Consider the following 19,593-nt stretch of genomic DNA (forward strand, 5'->3'; position numbering starts at 1 on the left):
CTGTAGACGGTAGTCAATAATGACACCCAAAAAGCGCTTGTGTTTCAATTGTCGAAGGCAAGATTGATCAAGGTCTATCTTCAGCCGCGCATACCTTCTTCCTCTACCTGGAAACATTATGAAGCCAGATTTTTCCACCGAGAGAGTCAACCCAACACCTTGAAGGTAATTTTGAACTAAAAGTAATGCCTGTCGAGCTATCAGAGCTAAACGCTTGTGTTGATATCCGGTTAACCAAAGGCAAATGTCGTCCGCGTATATCGACATATGGACATGCCTGCAATGTTTTTGCACTTCAGCGGGAAGACCAGCCATTACAACGTTGAAGAGCGTTGGGGAAAGAACACTTCCCTGAGGTACACCTCGTGATACCGCCCTTTCGGTGCTTGTGGTACTTCCTAACCGCACTTGAATTTTACGATCACTGATAAATGAGTGAATGAATCGCAGAAGATAGCCCTGTACGCCCATGGCCTGCAAACTATTTAGTATTGAGCTCTGAAGGACGCTATCATAAGCCTTTGATACGTCTAGGAAAATAACTAGTGTTGAAAGACCGAAAGCTCTATGATGTTCAATATGGCTTATCAAGTCCAAGACGCTATCTTGCGCGCTTAAACCTGTTCGGAATCCAGTCATGCATGTTGGTAGAGCCCTTCTATCTTCGAGCCACCAAGATAAACGCTTACTTGCCAGCTTCTCCATGAGCTTAGCCACGCACGACGTCAGTGATACAGGACGATACGAGGCCAAGTCTGTCATTTCTTTGCCGGGCTTCAGCACTGGGACAACACAAGCCACCTTCCATGAAGGAGGAACGTCGCCAGTCTCCCACACTCGACTGAGATAGCTTAGCAGCATCTTCCGGTGTTCCAGAGGTAGGTTCTGCATCATCTGATTGGTGATGCCGTCAGGACCTGGTGCACATCGACGCCGCAGGCTGCTGAGTGCTGTCTGTAGCTCTCGAAGTGTAAACGGGGCGTCCATCACCGACGTAGATGTTGCAGGCGGAGCGCAGGGATGAATTCCTGAACTTGCACTTACGAATGCATCTGCAAATTCCTCTGCCAAGCACACGAGAGGTTTCTGCTTGCGCAGTGCAAGCGCTTCGAAAGGTTTACTAGGACGAGAATCACCAGCAAGACTGCCAATGACTCGCCAAATTCTCGTCATCGGTGAGAAAACCGTCAAGCTAGCGCAGAAGGACGCCCACTGCGACCTACAGAGCTTGTTCGTATGGCGTCGAATGGCAGAGTTAAGCCTATTGAAGGTCGTCTTCAAGGATCTGTCGTCCTTCTTCCGCATCAGTTGTCGCTCCGCCCTTCTGCGCGCTGCGCAAAGGTTCCTGAGTTTTAAATCCGGAGTCGGAAAATGATTAGGCAACTTGACCGCTGTGGTAGCAGCCATCTTACCAGAAATCATTTTGTCAATCACATCACCAGAAACATATGCAAGTTTCTCCCTGTATTTGTCCCAATTAACAACATGGCTAATTTTAGAGTCGCGCATGTGGAAGTCGGCAGTAAACACAAAAATTGGATAGTGATCACTTCCCATGCGGTCAGCTGCAGTTGACCACTTCACGCGGACGTCAGATGAATGCAAGGTTAGGTCTATAGATGTGGCTGAGGCTGGAGGCCGGAAGAAAGTGGGACTTCCGTTAAGTTAAAGAACACAACACTTAGTATCTCCCGAGATTACTCAGCCCCTGTTCGTGAAAAACGCCGAAAACTCTTACAGTTCGCTAAAAGTATTAAGAAAGAAGGTGATCGCACTAAACTCGTTTTCACTAAGCTCTTTATCAATAAGGATCTGTACGTGTGGGACGCGGACAACAACTGCGCAGTACGTCTTAACACCAACGAACGGGGCACAGAAAATGTAACTGCTATAAATGACCAGACCGAATGACGCACTAATACAAGCTTTCCCGCCACAACATTAGTACCTTCTTTACACAAAGCGCAATTGGCCTCGAGTGATGTTGGCTTTTTGTACACAAATATACAAAGTGTTCTCCCAAAAACTGTCCCACTATCTTCATTGATAGATTCCTGTTCAGCTTCCATAGTGGCTCTTACCGAAACCTGGTTGAATGATACTGTTCCTGACAACTGTATCTTGGTCAGCGGTAGAGAATTTAATTTTTTTCGTACTGACAGCCTTCAGCGAAAGGAAGGCGGGGTTCTTATTGCCATAAAACACGATGTAGTGGCCGTTCCCGTTGCTGTTAATTCCTTTCCTGAATGTGTGTTAGTTTCCCTCAAGTGTGGCCCGACGTCTTTTGTTATCGGTGTATTTTATCGCCCTCCTGATATGACGTGCACGTTTGCGCGCGAATTTCGCAGAGTTTTGGATGATGTGATAATCCGATTTCCCAACTCGGTATTAATTATTTTCGGCGACTTCAACTTTCCTTCAATAGACTGGTCAACGCTCACAGTTGTGTGCAAATATAACGAAGCGAACGAATTTCTTAACACTTGCCTAGACCGCTTGCTAACACAAGTAATAGATCGACCTACACGGCACTCGGCAACCTCTGCAAATATTCTCGACCTGATCCTTACAAACAATCCTGGCCTTTGTACTGATATCACCCACTTAGATGGCCTTTCTGACCACACCATTATCACCGGCAACCTCACACGCCCTTTTAACACACAAGCCACTAACAAAAAAATCAGATGCTACAACAGAGCCAACTTTTCTACTATGAATTCCGAATTGAGTTTTTCAGAGCACTTTATTGACAGGCACCTATCATTCACGGTAGAAGAAAATTGGCTTCTGTTTAAAAAATTCCTCAAAGAACTAATAGAAAAATTCATACCTACTATTACAATAAAAAGCAACCATACTGCTCCCTGGTTCACGCAGCAGCTTCGGCGTTTAAACAATAAAAGAAAGAGACTCTACAGACGGGCCGATAAAAACATTACGTCGGTTTCTTGGCTGCGTTGCAAAGCCTGCGATAAAAAATACCAAACATTACTTAAAAGCACACGCCGTCATTTCTTTTGCCATACCCTAACATCTATGCTTAAAAATAACCCTCAAAGATTCTGGCGCAACGTGAATCCCAAACAACATCCTGATATCACTCTTCATGTTAGCAACAACACTTCACTTCCGGAATCACAATGCGCAGAACTTCTAAATGAGACATTCACGGCTGTCTTTACCTGCGAGGATATTACTACCGCACCTATGAAGGATTGTATATCTGACGTCGACATGCCAAAAATTGATATAACCGAAGCGGGCATATTTTCTCTTTTAAGTAAACTGAAAATTTCTTCTACATATGATTATAATGGTATCAATAACACTATACTGAAAAATACACACCATGGCCTCTGTGGTATTCTGACGGCCCTTTTTTCACAATCCCTCGCGACAGGCAATATCCCCGATGATTGGCGAATAGCCAAGGTAGCATCCTTTTTCAAGTCAGCCGACTGTTCTTCACCACGCAACTACAGACCTATTTCGCTAACAAGTACCATATGCAAGGTCATGGAACACGTCATTCAGTCCCAAATTGCCAAATACTTAGAAAGCCACAACATAATATACCAATATCAGCACGGTTTCCGCAAGGGCTACTCTTGTTAAACACAACTTGCAGGGTTTGTTCATGACTTACAATCATCCGTCGACACTGGTTTACAAGTAGATGCAGTTTTCCTTGATTTCTCCAAAGCTTTTGATCGCGTTGCGCACCACAGATTACTTCTCAAACTTGCATGCCTAAACATTCATCCTAACGTCCTCGCATGGGTTAAAGCTTTTCTTTCCTCCAGGCTCCAGTTTACTTCCGCTAACAACTACAATTCTTCTTTTGCCCACGTTACTTCCGGTATCCCCCAGGGCAGCGTGCTAGGTCATTTACTTTTCTTAATATATATTAACGATCTTCCTTCTTGCATAACGTCCCGGGTTCGTCTATTTGCCGATGATGTTGTAATTTACCGCACAATTTCCTCTGATATCGATCGTCAATGCTTGCAATCCGACCTTAATGCAATTACCTTATGGTGTTCCAAATGGCTAATGTCGCTTAATATCTCTAAAACCAAGTTAATGACATTTAACGGCCGAAAGTCTCGAATTGAAAACACTTGCTTCATTAATAACAGCACGATTGAGTCTTCCACTTCCTACAAATATCTTGGCCTTCATTTCCAGTCTGACCTAACGTGGCATCACCATATAAATTTAATCCTGGCAGCTGCTAACCGTACTCTTGGAATACTTAAACGAACCCTCAAGCAAGCGCCACCACTCGTACGAAAACAGGCGTATATCACAATCATTCATCCGAAAATTGAATATGCTGTGGCAATTTGGGATCCCCATCAGGTATGTCTAGCCTCTAACCTTGAAGCCCTGCAGAACCGTGCCGCTCGATTTATTTTTTTCAGATTATTCAACAATCACCAGCGTTACATCTTTAAAGAAACGTGCCGGTTTGCAATCCTTGAGCCTTCGTCGAAAACATTCTCGCTTATCACTATTTCATAAATTTTCCACCACACCTCACTTCGTGATAATTTTTTTTCAGTCACCGCCGATTATCTTTCCTCGCCGCGATCACCCTAACAAAGTGAAACGAATTTTGTGTCAGTCATCAACTTTCGCTCAGTCCTTCGTACCACGCACTATCATCGATTGGAACGATTTACCCTCATACATAGCCATGGAAACTGACATAGCCAAATTTAAGGAAACAATTTGCACTACTGTGACGCGCTGTTAAAAATATTGTGTTTTCTTATTAAGTGTGTTTCCCTGGTATTTTTGATGCTTTGTGAGTTGTTGCTCGCTCCTGATGTCTTTATGTACATTGCTTTTCTTATTTTTTGTTTTTTTTTTGTTTCTTGGTTCAATATGATAACTACCCTGCCTTGTTGAGCGGGAAAAAAAGAAAAAAAATATCTTGTAAATGTTTTTTTTTAATGTATGCTGTACCTGAATGTACACTTGTGTTTTTTCTTGTAGCCTCCCCCCCCCCCCCTATGTAATACCCTCCTTCGAAGGCCTTTAGGGGTATTGTAAGTAAATAAATAAATAAATAAATAAATAAATAAATAAATAAATAAATTAGAAACAAGTTGCCTTGTCTAGTTTACCGAGGACGCCAGGGAAACACAGCACAAACCTGGTATTACACGTGAAAGTGAGGGAAAAAAGGAGTCTGTATTTGAATACACGAAGAACTGTTCCGAGAGAAGGGGAAGAGAGGAAGAACAGGGGCATGACGCTTGATGACGAGGAATTGCGAGGAACGAGGAATTATTGCCTTCCTCTGCCACGGGCTGGTTTTAAGAATTCCATAAAACTTAACAATGACCACCCCATATATGTACTACGCATAGCAATGCTGCAATGCCAAGCTTGCCCGGGGCCACTTGCACTTACGGAATGCCCATCGTCCCAGTATAGAGTCCCGTCGCGATGTACTGTCGCGATCTATTGAGAGCACGCTCTCCGCTAATGTACTGCTCATGCCCATCGTAACAATGGAAGATGACAAGCTAGAACGAAGGCAAGCTTTACAAGTTTGCCAAGGAAGGCTATATGTGCGGACATTATACATGAAGCTTTGGTGAAGCTTGGTTCTGTGAATAATTCAAAGAGATTTGGGACGATAATTGCCACCATATTCTGAATCACCCTATTTGCATAACTCATTCTATGCGATGCTTCTTGAGGCGTGAAAAGATTAAGCGTATAGCGCGAGTGTCCATGGGAAGTTTAGAGGACTCATAAACAAAAAGAGGAATTATGTTATTTCCAAATGTTACATTGAGGATTTGTGAATAAACGATCCTTGTGCAGCTTTGCGGGGCTGCAACATAAAGATGCGTAGATGGCCCCAGTAGCTTGTTTCTTGTTCTTTTGTTGTTTTCTGCAAAGGTTTGGCTCCTATACTTTTCTTTCTCATTTTCTTTCGCATCATAGCAATGGTTCGCCGCAAATTTTTGAAGAAAAGTGGAATGATTTCTAGGCTACGAGAAGTTGCCACCTTGCTACTGGTCGTGAACGAACATAACAATTAGCAATTAGTGCATAACTCACAACGGTGTGGAATGTAGCCGAAATGAAGCAAACGATATCAGGGTATCCGGGTCGTTTCAGCCATGAATATATATGAATTTTAAGAAGTCAATCCGCACCTTTATTTCTTTCGATTGCCTCAGCAATGACAGATATCAGGAAATTTGTAACAAGTGCCAATATATTTTTCATCAGCTACACCGGCAAAATTAACGTTTTAATTAGTAACCTTTAGTGCACATGTCGCCACTGTGCAATCCAAGCCGACTTGTTTACGAAGAATACCAATTTAGTTAGTACTGAAAACAGCACCAGGCATGAAATCATCATCTCTTAAAATTTGCGAAAAACATTATCGTTCCAGGTTTTATCTTTCTAAGAAACATCCTTCACGTACTACTGTGCAAAGCTATATGAAACAACGATGCATTTTGCTGCTGATCCCGGAGACGAATATATCGCGAATAATGCTGACCTTAAAAATCCTACTACGTAGGCATATCTCCCTTAAGTACGTGCTCGAAGAATGTGCAGTCAAATAAAAGGGAACAAGTATTCAAACTGACACAAGTTCTGAGAATGTAGTCAACACCAGCGCAATTTTTAATCTCCGCCACAACAGAAATTTCTTTGGGGACGGATGTCTATCAGTTGCCTTTATTCTCATAGTGCTTTTCATGATTAGAGGCAAATATGAGTGGCAGTGGATGCTGCTCAGCTTCCTGCTGCTATTTTTTGTATAGTATAAGCTTCTAACAAACATACACAAAAAAATACATTCCATAGAAGCGCGCATACGCAGGCAAAATGATAAACATGGTGTTTTAAGTAACGTGTTCCAAGGTTTAAGAACATGCAAGTAACACGTAGCTGGAGAAAACCAAATTAACGCTGTTCGTTGTTGCTTGGGGCTAGCCACGCTACTTTTTTTTTTTATTTCGCCTGATTAGATAGCTTCATCATATTATAACTGATCAGATATTACATTCAAATAAATGTGTCAATGAGAACGTCCTACACGATCCTGAATAATATCCGATCCAGCTGTTTGCTGCTTAATCTCTTTCACACAAAAGTTTTTATCCGCGTACGGAAGAAAGTCCGCGAATTGCGAAGTACAGCGTAGCTATTCTCCCACGTGCCACAACCGTAGTGTGCTCGACCATGCATCCAAAACACGAATCAGACTCGATTCTAGTGAGGCGCTTTCCTGCACCATAACTAACAAGGCCCGCACGTTAACGACGCTGACCGCAATGTCGCGAATCTGGCCAATGGCCTTCGTTTCCCGGGTCCGCTCCTAACACCTAATCACGTTTACTCGGGTTCCGCCCACGACTCATCGCTATCCCGAATCTCAGAGCGACTATTAAACAACATAAATGCGATGCGAAAGGTTGGCTTGAATGACGCTGTCAGCGTTGTCGACGTTTGTGCCCCGTTATTTCAGCCATGGAAGCACGCCGGGCTACAGAATCGGCCCTTACACGTCCGCTGCACGTTTGAGAGCGCCACTTTCGCGACAGACGAGTAGCTGGTCTCGCGGTACTTTTTACAGCAAAGCTGTATATAGCTACCCTCTGGGCAGTGGTCGATGTCTGCCCGTCTAGGCGTCGCGTCGACACCAAAAAATTTTCATCTCCAGTTTCTTGTGACTGCTCTGCAGCTCCCAATGTAATGTAGGCACCTTCGAAAAAACTGAAATTGGCCGCTAAGATCACGCTATCCCAACGCCGAGTTTAACTTACTTGTCTTAATTAGTTAGTTCACAGTGAAGTGGTCAACGTTACAGAATTCCCGTCTGTTGCCAATACATGGCCGTCTACGGTGGGAGTTAGGTTACAGGAAGTGGCTGTAACTCTTGTTTTATCAAAACTATCCCAAAACATATTACATGACAATTAGCCGCTAAGACGACTCTAACATTACGCCTAGGTTCATCTACTTTTCTTAATTACGTAGTTCACAGTGAAGTTGTAGATATTGTGGAATTCCTGTCTTCTGGCAACGCATGGGCTTCTACGGGAGGGAAACGGACAGCCCCATGTTTCTCCGCTAGAAAAAAACTCTAGTTCTTCCAAGTTTCATTCAGCCAATTTAATGCAAAGTATGCTCAATGGCAAATTACAAACAAACGTGTTTTGTTTCGTGCACTCCTCTAACTGCGCCACGGCCAGGTCAATGCGTACCGTCGCTCACGTTGAGGCTCGGTTTAACGGCCACCTGCGTCCTATACCCACTGTTACCACCAGTTGGCCATGTGTGTTTTGGTTACGTTATAGTCGCCTAGGCGACTAAATAATAATAATAATAATAACAATAATAATAATAACAACAACAACAACAACAACAATAATAATAATAATAATAACTCTATGTGTCGATTGGGGTAAAACGCACCACAAGTTCCTTTCTCGTCGTTGTTTACAGAGTGGAAGGGCTGAGGAATTTTTTGTATTCCGCGGGCTTTCTTTCGCTCTCGGAAAAAAAAAAAAACTTTTATTTACAGCATAATAAGAAGCAAACGGCTGGATTCAATATTTCGAGAAGTACCTGCGTTCTTATTGACACTTCTGCTGTGAATGTGGCATTTCAGCAGTTAGTTAATTAAATAATCTCATTACCTAATTAAGCAAAATAAAAGGGAACCGGACCTGTTTCAAGTAACGACAAACAACATTACCTTGGTGTGGTCCAGCTACATGGAACTTGTATATATTAAGCCTTGGAACAAGTTAGTGGAACACGGCATATATAATGCGTCTAAAAATAACATACACTATAGTACGTAGTCATATACAGAGCACCTTAAACAGCACGAACGACCAAATTTGCCATGCTATTTTAGACGCAAACACGGCCTCGCCTACGACTGACAGCAATTTTGCTCATTGCCATAAGCGCATCTTGCCTCTTTGAAGGCAAACGAAAGGCGGAGAAAGAGACGGAGGTGGTAATTTAATAAAACGGTCGAGTGAGCAAACAGCACAAACGTGTCGGTAACAAGGTTAGGAGCTTTCGAGGTGTTCGCCTCCGCGTTTGCCCTTCCACGTCAGCATCTCGCTTTTGTGCACACAAAACGCAGCACGTAGAAAGAAGTCAAAGAGTGAAGGATGGTTCCGTTAGCAACCTACACGTACATGCGAGGAGAAGAAACCGCAGTGATGTTCAGCTATTGCTGCCTACACGTTGGCCCGAATGGTGCCCATACAAGCGTGCTTCCAGTGACCCAGTGGCCACGGTGTTCTTCTTCTGTGCACGAGGTCACGAGTTCGATAAGCGGACGCAGCTGCCGCAATCCAATGGCAGCCGTAATCAAAACCACTCGTGTCCAAAGCATTGAGAGTGAGCTAAAGAAAACTCCAGGTGCTGAAGTTCATGCGATGATGCACCACTGTGACTCAGTGTCCATGGCGCGGGGTGGCGCAGCGTGAGGTCCCGAGTTCGATACCCAGCTGAGGGTGTCGCATTTCGAGGGGAGAGAAATGCAAGAACGCTCGTTTACTTATACCGGTGTCACATGTATACTTCTGATCGCGATCGGGGCCGATCCGGATGAAGCATGATCCGGATCGAGCGTTGCTACACGGTCATTTGCGATCGCGATGCTGCGGGACCTAGATCCAGACAATCGCGATCCGTGAATCGTAATCAGGCCTCTTGATCGCGATCGCAGGCTTACGCCTGCTCCCTCTAGCGCAGTGTTCTGAAAACGCTAAAAACAAAAAAAGCGAAGGCAGCCAAACAACGAAACCGTTTCAAATAACCTTTATATCAGCAATAGTAAGCTGTAATGTCGAAATATTCTCCAAGTTTGACCATATTTTGAAACTCTAAATTTGTAGCCAAGTCATTATGCAGTTCTGAGAGTGGCCGACGATCAACAGACGACAACAAATAGATTCCGATCGTTGAAGCGCATAGCAGCGGCCATTGTTGATCGCGATCAAGAAATCCGATCCGGATCAGCCTCGATCGTGATCAGAAGTGTACGTGTAACACCGGTACTAGATTTAGTCGATCTTGAAAGAGCACCAAGCGGTGAAATTGAATATGGCGCCCTCCGATGTGTCATACCTCATAACCCGCTGTGCAGTTGTTGGACGATAAATCCTGTTATTCCTTCTCAAGTAATCTAAAGGCCTACACAACGACGGCTCTCAAAGACCCTGTTTTTCTTCGTCACATTAAACGTACCTCGCTATGATCAAGCTCTGCATGATAAATGAAGGCCTTTTACAGCAAACAAGAGTTATAAGCTAGGAAACAGGCCAATCAAGCTTAATCGCACGTCAACCCCCTTTTCAGGCTTATCCTCAGGCCCGGCATGTCTCCTTTTATTTTTCGAGATGAAAATGAATACGGTAATAAATATTATATATTAACAAAATAAGTGCGCGAAATACTTGTTATCGCACGAAGTATCACCAGAGTCTCTAAATAGTTATATTACAGCACTCTGGTACCACCTAATAAGACAAATGAAGATGTAGCGACAAAATAGTGCAAGTTTGGCGCGAAAAGAGAGTTGAGAAAGAGTTTGCGGATATCGGACGCATGCAGCTATGTCCCACGCACACGTACCAGTGTCTAAAAGCATATTTGAGTGGCCTGCGATCTTTAAGATTGCATGTAGAAGGCTCTTACGTGTTTGCATAGAGAAGGGGGTGGCTGAAAAGCGCTGTTCGCGTTCGTTTAAAAAACAAAAAATGACAGTCACTTAAGTAAATGATTACTTTTTATAATGAACTACATGAATAGAGAACCGAACAAGCCACTTCGCGGTACATTCTGCATCTCTTGGATCACTACTGCCTAGCGGATTCATTTCCACTCAAAAAGTCGTTGAATAGAATCGCACGTGTGGCGTGCCAAGAGCCTGGATCCGCCGAAACTATGTGTTTGACCAATAATACGCGCGTTGCAGTTGCTCGATTATTGATTGATTGAGTGATTGCATTTAATAAAGCGATGTCAGGGTTCTAAGATACATCGTATAGTTTCATCGTTAGGGTAACTTAAGTAGTACTAAATTTACCTAAAAAGCAATCTTTTCTTCTTGCATTTTGCGTGTGATCACCACGCCCGGAAATAAAACCGCAATTTTTTTAGCAGCACTTCAACTGCGATAATTTATTGTGACATCGTAGAAGTGAAACAGCATTGCAGGACCAACAAAAACGCACACGCGCCTGATAAAGAAGCAACAATATATATATATATATATATATATATATATATATATATATATATATATATATAGCCTCTGGTCAGCAAGTGCGCAGCGGCGTGCTTCATTGATTGTAAAACCAGCGTTATTGTGATTCACGTCAACACGTTTATTGACGTACGGTCAGCGTCATACTTCACCCCAACACATCTTAAGCGCCTTTCTTGGTTCTCTTGTGGAAGACTTATGATATGAAGGCCTTGAATGTGCCGGCTTAAGGGTATTTTCCCTCCAAAGTATTCGGTGCTTGCTCCTTGCAGTCCGTTACGTTAGTGTTAAAGAGTACAAAAGTTTTTATTAATTTCTTTATTGACATAATAGGAGGATATCTTGACGTACAAGTACGGCGCCGGTTACTCCTTAGATCTTGAATAGGCGGCACATGCAACATAAGGTTATGTTATCACAAAACAGTCAAAATAGCACTACGACATTACAAAGGAACTGTCAAAGTAATGACATAAAATAAAGACAATATCACTCAGCAGAGTGAAATTAAAAAGAAACACTCAAGTTACGGCGCCAAACAATGCTAAAATCATATATATATACACCGGGACAGTAAAAAGAAACAACGCCCTTAAAAAAAAAATGTTTTCATAATAACGACCAAGAATTCCACTGCAGTGTTCTCAGGAATTTCTTTTAGTGCTATTAAAGCATACTTTTGCATGATTTTCACTGGCCATGTGCCGAATGATTTATTTCATTTCCTGCGTTAAATTTATCGGTGTTTTTACTCTCCGACTAGCGTAAACGAAAACGTGCCTTCTCGATCACTGCACGCGAGTCAGTTCACAAAAAAAGAAGAAACCAGAAAGCGTATCTCGTCATTACGAACGGTATAGAGAGGGAATCTTGATATATGTAGGCAGGATAAACAAGCTCAGCAAGAAGGTAACGAGAGCTGAATTTAACCGTTGCTTTCGGGCGCTAAGAACGATTCTGTCTGTGGATGCGCGTAGCGCACAGGCATTGTTCGGACACTCGACGCAGACACTTGGAACCTGGCCTACGCGAACATCAGCGCGATCCGCTATGAAGGCGCTGCTGCGATACTTGAAAGACACGGGACTTTCTGACAAATTGTGACAGTACACTGTGTGGCGCAGGACTGTACGGTGACACTGCGTAAGACTAGGAATGCCTTTGCGGGTTGCGTGACAGTGCCCACAGAAATAGTTCGTGTGTACGTGCGTGTGTGCGCTTAGGTTTTCTTTTTTTTCCTTTTTTTTATCCTTCTTTCTTTCTCACCTATTGCATCCCCTTTCCCCTACCCCAGTACAGGGTAGCCAACCGGAGATAATCTCTGGTTAACCTCCCTGTCTTTCCTTTGCCTTTCTCTCTATCTCTATCTCTCGACGCAGACAGCGAGAAAAGTAAATGGCGCATACCAGAGTATAAAAAGGAAAACAACATGTGCCAACCAATATTTCGTGGCACCTCACATGAAAATAAAGCTATAGCGTATAAACTGGGTGACACTGACACGTTAAGCTTATGTTGGTTTGTTCAAAGCCTAATGCTTGTTAATGAATGTGCTTGGTCATTGTCTCTGTTACTTTCGTCCACTTGCGTGCGCATGTTTAGGCTTCTTCTGAATACTAGTGTATGTTTTCAAAACAAACGTTTGATAATCAGCCCTTATGTTGCGTACCTTCCTTACTAGTTTGTTCCTTTCTTCGAATCTTGGACAACACAATATGTTGTATACTGTTTGCATGCATTTCAGTCAATAAATTTGAAGTTGTACAAAAGTAACTTGTGGACAAAAAGAGGTAAACCACGACGACGCAACACTTGACTTTTGTTTTTGTTTACAATATAACTTCCGTTTCCATAAAACTCTCAGTGGCTAGGAGAGGTGGACAATAAAAACGGGCTCTCCATTCAGTATACGAAGCGACAAGCATATATCACCGTACACAAACAATGCCACAGCATAGGAGCTGCCAGCAGCTGTTGCAGTAAGAAGTCAAGACGTGGCAAGCGCTACGCGAAGAAAACAAAAGAAACATGAAACTGGCTTACTTTGTTTCGGAACCTAAGTTCTGCGACCGGAATAAGTAGCGCGCTGACCTGTGGCCTTTCGTGCGCATATTCTCGGTGGTGGGTATGAAAGCATGAAGCAGGGCTTCCCTCCTTTATGTAGATGAAAAAGACTGTGTGGCTCGTAAAAAGGAGCTGCCTCTAAGCTCTTGCAAGAAAGAAAAAAGAGAAGCGAGTAACGAACGGCTCATTGAGTATCCGGCTGGGACGGCGGCTGTTTAATGAAGTCATTCTGCACGGCCAACCAGACAAACGCAGAGCTAATATAACAGTAAACCAGTGCGTTCTGCTTCGCTACTGGTGCAAATTTTCGGCAGTGGAGCAAATTCGTTCGAGGTTACTCCGCGGCCAAAAATTTTCGCCGTCAGCGAAGTAGAAAACACTTGGTAACTGCAGTAACAGGTTCGTGTTTGTCTTGTTGAACTCAGCACCACCAGACGGCTCCATCGTGGAGGCCACTCGCGTTTTGCGCCCCCGCTGATCCGCTATTTCACCCGTCGTGCCTACGTTTAGTGGAATACCGGACATACTAAAACTATCTAATATCTTGGTTTTGCACTCCGCCCCACAAGGCCATTATAGCTTTCCTGCGGGATACAGGCGTCCAATGGCATTCTGGAAACACCGTATGTGTTAATTCATATCACGCACGCCTGCAAGTGCGTGCGTGCGTGCATGCGTGTGCTCAATCAAGCATTTCTCGTTTAGTTTTTTTCTCTCCCCTCCTTTCTTGCAGCCCTCGCAATCTCATCTGCATTAGCCCGACGAGCCTGTCGCCAGGCTTCTTCCAAACGTTTGCTCTCTCTCCTAGCCAAGTCGTGCCATCTGTTTTTGTTTTCTTTTTTTCTACGCTTTTCTTCTTTTTTTCTGAAAGGATGATTCTGGTTTCTTTCCAAGCCCATAAATGACGTCATCTCGCCTCCTGGAGCACCGTCTTCGTGGGTCAGCATAATGTCACTAACATCCCTTTGTTTTACCCACTGCATCACAAACAGCAGAAAACAAACCTTAATTTGGAAAATGGGCTTTGCAGAGATACCGCCGCCACTCTCGAAGATCGACGAGCTTTTACAGTGAATATCTGTTTTTTCCACACGTTGTACGGCAAGAACCTACCATCCTTCACAATTTCTGCTTGTTCGTGCTCGTTTTTTTTCGATGCTCGACTGACAAAGGGTCCGGCCACTTTATTTATTCTGTGAGTCACTCGATATAATCTATTAAAGATGAACCACAGAAAAAAACACTGTCGCGATGACAAAGTGCTCTAAGTCATTAAAAATAATAATATTTAAAAGAAAATACTTAAAGCCATTAAGGTAACTTCATCCCCCAGTGCAGCATAGCCAACCAGACAATGTCCTGGTTTTAACGCTCCTGCCTTACCTTTGTCTTTGTTTCTCTCTCACACATCCGTTATGACCACCTCTGCTGCGTAGTACCCCAAATATATTCGTACATTTAGGAAGTGGAACTATTCGTGCCACCCTGAAGATGGTACGTAGATAGTGTGGAGGTGACGACCAAACGATGAAAAATTGAAGCGATGTCTTAAGTGTTGCAATTAAATAGAACCTCCTCCAACACAGGTGATACTGTTACCTTAAATTTATTTTACGAAAAATTAAATGAGAGGCTCGATTGCAGTTGCCTCAATAGAATCGTTTAGTTCGGCGTAGTTATGTGGGGGCGTTCAGCACGAGGCGCCGTTTCACCTACGGGCATCGCTTCGAGAGATTGCGCAGCCTGTCTTTTGATCACTAGGCGATGGCTACGCTGAGGTGTTTATGGTATTGGCGAAGCTTGTCCACATGACCACTCATTGTTAGCAGTGATGCCACATCCTGCCCCAGGGCACGCCCGTCCAGCACGCTTATTCAGGGGCGAGCGCTCTGACCCGTCGTCACCATCATTACGGCTGGACGAATGTGCGCGTAGGTGTGGTTCAGGCATGACTGATGCATGATCTGCAATTCTCACGCTTTGTTTTCACCTGGGTGTCGAGTTACTGAACACTGAATCTCGCAGAAAGTGGAGGCCCTGTGTCGTGCATTGCAATGAACGAGGCAGATAAAAATGTGAAATAAGGAAAGAGATACAAAGATTTTATTGTGGTAGAAATTCTAAAAGAGCGGTTACAAAACATTGCCTTCGCAAGGTGAGATTGTTGCTTAAAAAATTCCCGAATCCCGGTTTCCGGCTTCATGCGGTGCTAAGGGCGATAATATGCTACTCTTGACCACAATATTCTATTCTATTCACACAACTACTTGCCTGAGCAATGTTAGTGTGGCTGTATGACTACAGAAATACATAAGTAACACGTGTAATTAACGCTACATATTAAATTCTGTTATTCACCGCGCAGTAAAGCACATCTACGCCAGATGTCCGTTATGCTCATTTGTCAACAATCCGGCATAATGTTAGCAGCCAACTACATGTAAAAAAAAGTATTGCTGCAATCTTTTCGCGCGAAACTTATGTATATGGTGTATGTATGGTCTTATTTAGTTCGGAACTTTCCGAAGTGGCCTTGCTCCATTTCTGCCCATTTGCGTTCATAAATTCCGTCAGCTGCTCTTATGCTTGACCTCTGATGTAGTGTGGGTAACCAGACCACTGCAGCTTTGTCGCCCGAATTCTAAAAGAATCGTTCGCCTTATGATGTCATAGTTTAGCGAGTGTGGAACGTATTCAGTATGTTGCAATGTGGCGTATGACCACATTAGAATGACCAGACTCGAAGCTCGGCACCTGCTTCGCTGTCTTAGGACTGTACTTCTCGTGTCAACAAATATTTCTAGATGTGTCGTGATATTAAGGCTGCATCGGTCGCTTGCCGTTGGTAGGTTTTGTCGTTCGTTTTGCTTTGCACTCGTGGCTACCACCACCAAGCTCAAATTGGATTTTATATTTTCTTTTCTTCAGTGAAATTTCAATTAATACTCAGCGCTATCTTTTATGGCATATCCGTACCTCCCCTTTCTTTGGCGCTGTTCTAAAGAATAACCAAAACCAACAACGATCAACTTTAAATTCTACTGCAAAGCCATATAATGTGTTTAGGCCATTATTCGCAGCTAGGAAAAAAATGATCGGCGTTATAAACCGTAATTCTATAAAGATGTAGTTGATTGTGCATAATACTGTTAGCTCCCTGAATAAGAAGCGAATGATCGAGCAGAGAATAGGAACTATTCCACAGACAATATATTTGTCCACAATGTGCCTTAATGTGATGATATTTGTTTTACCTTTCTTTCTTTTAATATATATGGAAATCAGAAAAGGTCACGTTATGTATTCATGTAAGCGCTTTTATTATTTTACTGCATACAAATATTGTTTAAAGGAAAACAAGTAGAACTCTAGTGTTTCTTTCGAGTGAATTTAGTGTTAGGTGTGAAATTTTGGCAACAAATGACAGAGATGAACTGCAGTAAGACTTTGAAGTATTGCTGGCCCACCTCTGTAAATCACGAACAACAAACAGAAAAGTAAAAGTCTGCAAGCTGCCACTGATAAGATGAGCAATGCGGAAAAAGTTACTATGTCAATTTTCATAAACTATTACATTTTTACTGAGTTTTGAAGAAAAGAAATCGCATAGTAGCAGTATGAAAAACTCTGGTGCAATATGTGGATTTCGTCTCATCAGCACATCAACTCAGCTAACAATCAACTTCAACTAACATCAGCTACTGGGGAAAAGCACAGAAACGAAAATAGCAGAATTTCTACGAGTTGCGAATTCATCTCGCTATTTTCTCCATACATACGTCACCAGGCCTTTCTTTTTCTTTGTAACAACAATGTGTATTCATATGAGTTCAGCTGCAGTGCAAGGTAAGTGTTTCTGCATATTAGAAGTACTTTGACTAGAGAGCGTAAGGAACTTTTTGTTACATACAAAAGTGCAGGTACTGAAACATGCCAAAAATACCGTGCCATATTTCAAATCTCTGTATTATTTTATTCTGTAGAGAAGTTTGGATTAAAATAGAGAAGGTCATCTCTTACGTCACCAACTGCAAATAAGCTTGCTATAGGTGATATTTTTCTGTGAACACGTATGAACAACTGCTCCGACGTTGATTTGAATTAATGAAGCAGTCGGGAAATTAATATTTCTGTGATATATATATATATATATACCGGCGTCGCCAGAGCGTTTCTCAGGTTCAATTCTCTCGAGCAATGCGAAGCGAGCAGCAAAAGTTATCAGGATCCCGATGCAAGCAGCACCAGTTGGCGCCGGCTGCAAGCTCCGCGCTGCTACTGGAGCAATATTTCCAACTAGAGCCAGCAATGCTGACCGACCTCTGCGTACAGTGGATGATTCGTTTTCTTCGCATTACCACAGTTGACCCACGCACGCAGAAACGGAAGCAATCTGATCGACTGCGTACCTTCCTGTGGAATCTTGAATCAGACGTCCATGTGGTTGCGCATAAACACCGCTCGATCATATAGGCGGATGGGAGGGAGTTATACTCTGGGTTCTAATAGATCGGTGGTTCCGACCTTATTGATTTGCTTGGCGAACCGCTTCGCAGAAAACAATGCTGTTTACAAGTTAGAAAACCTGTTTCCGTTTTCTTTTTTCATTCCAAACTCCCGAGAGAATCGAGATAAGGGGCTTCTGTTCTAGAGGGGTTGAGATAAGAGGCGTGAATAGAGTAGCCTCACCTTCGTGTGACGACCTTAGTGAACAAAAATGGCCCTAATGGCGATAAGCGCCATACCAGAAACAATAAATATACACATTGTAGCTGTTCATAGAGGCACTCTACACTTACTGCGGAAAACTATAGCCCGTATTCTCGAAGATCATGAACCACTTGTGTCTGCAACGTATGCAATTCTTCGATGCAAGCTTATGCTGCAATTCAATCTAGTATATTGGTAGATATTGTTACGTGGGCCGATGAACTTTACAAGGAAACATAGCTCATAAATGTGACTGAGAAAGCGCTGGTGAAGGTATATCCCGACTACAAGTTATTTACTTGCGTCTTGTTTTCCTTCCTTCCTTCCTTCCTTCCTTCCTTCCTTCCTTCCTTCCTTCCTCCCTCCAAAATACAGAGCGGCAATAGAATATAATTTTATTTATTTTATTTTTCTTATTTATTTGTTTCCACAAGCAAGGAGGTACATGGTTGTGGCGGAAAAAACAAGGGGAAAAAAGCTGCGGAGAAGCAGCTTGACTGGCCCCAGGTTCCGTTTACAATGGCAGCAGCAGGGCAGGTGGGAAACGGTAAGGGAAAACAAAAAAGAGAAGAAAAAAGGAAAAGAAAAAAAAGAGCAATAACACTAAGGGCAAAAAATTACTAAGTACAACGGTACACAGTCAAGATTGCAGGAACATATCACGCAGATTTTTTGCGGTACAAGTGAGCACATCGATGTTGCGTCTGGTGAGATCATTGAGTAAACTGGGCAACCAGTGGCATAACATTTGCTGGCCATAATTAGTCCGAAGTTGAGGAACATACCAAGTCTCAGGAGCTCGAGTTGTGTAGGGGGTTTCTCGTTTTGTGAGATTAGCGAGAGAGCTGAGGGCGCCAATATTTTTCTCATATCTTCTGTAGGTTGACAACAAGCGCAGGTTTATTAGGGCAGGCAATTTAAGGGTTTTAAGCGCGCTGAAAAGAGGAGCGGAATGAAAATCACGAGGCTTATTACAAATGACACGAAGAAATTTCTTCTGGATTACAAACAGCTTCTGAATATTTGTGGCTGAAGTTGTCCCCCATACGAGGCAGCCGTAATTTAGATGACTGAAAAAAAGTGAGTTATAGATCAGCAATTTCACGGATTGCGGCAGGTATCTAAAGGAATAGACAACACCCAAAACCTGTGACAGTTTGCCGGTGAGGAAATCTACATGAGAGCGCCATGTCATATCATGATCAAAGTGCACACCCAGACATTTGATTGATTGGACAACTTCAATAGTACTGGAGTTAAGGACAATATCTCCAGGTAGCATGACATTCAAATTTCTTGGATGAAAGAGCAAGGCTTTGGTTTTTGCGGAGTTGATTGTGAGACCATCTTCAAGGGACCACTGGTGTACTTTGGAGAGCACGCTGTTAGCACGTAAGACCAGGTTATCCAGACTTTTGGATTAAAAAAGAAGTGTGGTGTCATCGGCATACATAATGTACGTTGTGCCAGAATCAACGTTAATAAAGTCATTTACGAAAATATTGAACAAGAGAGGGCCTAAGATGCTTCCTTGTGGG

This window comes from Dermacentor andersoni, chromosome 5, assembly GCF_023375885.2.
Source record: "Dermacentor andersoni chromosome 5, qqDerAnde1_hic_scaffold, whole genome shotgun sequence".
Lineage (NCBI taxonomy): Eukaryota > Metazoa > Arthropoda > Arachnida > Ixodida > Ixodidae > Dermacentor > Dermacentor andersoni.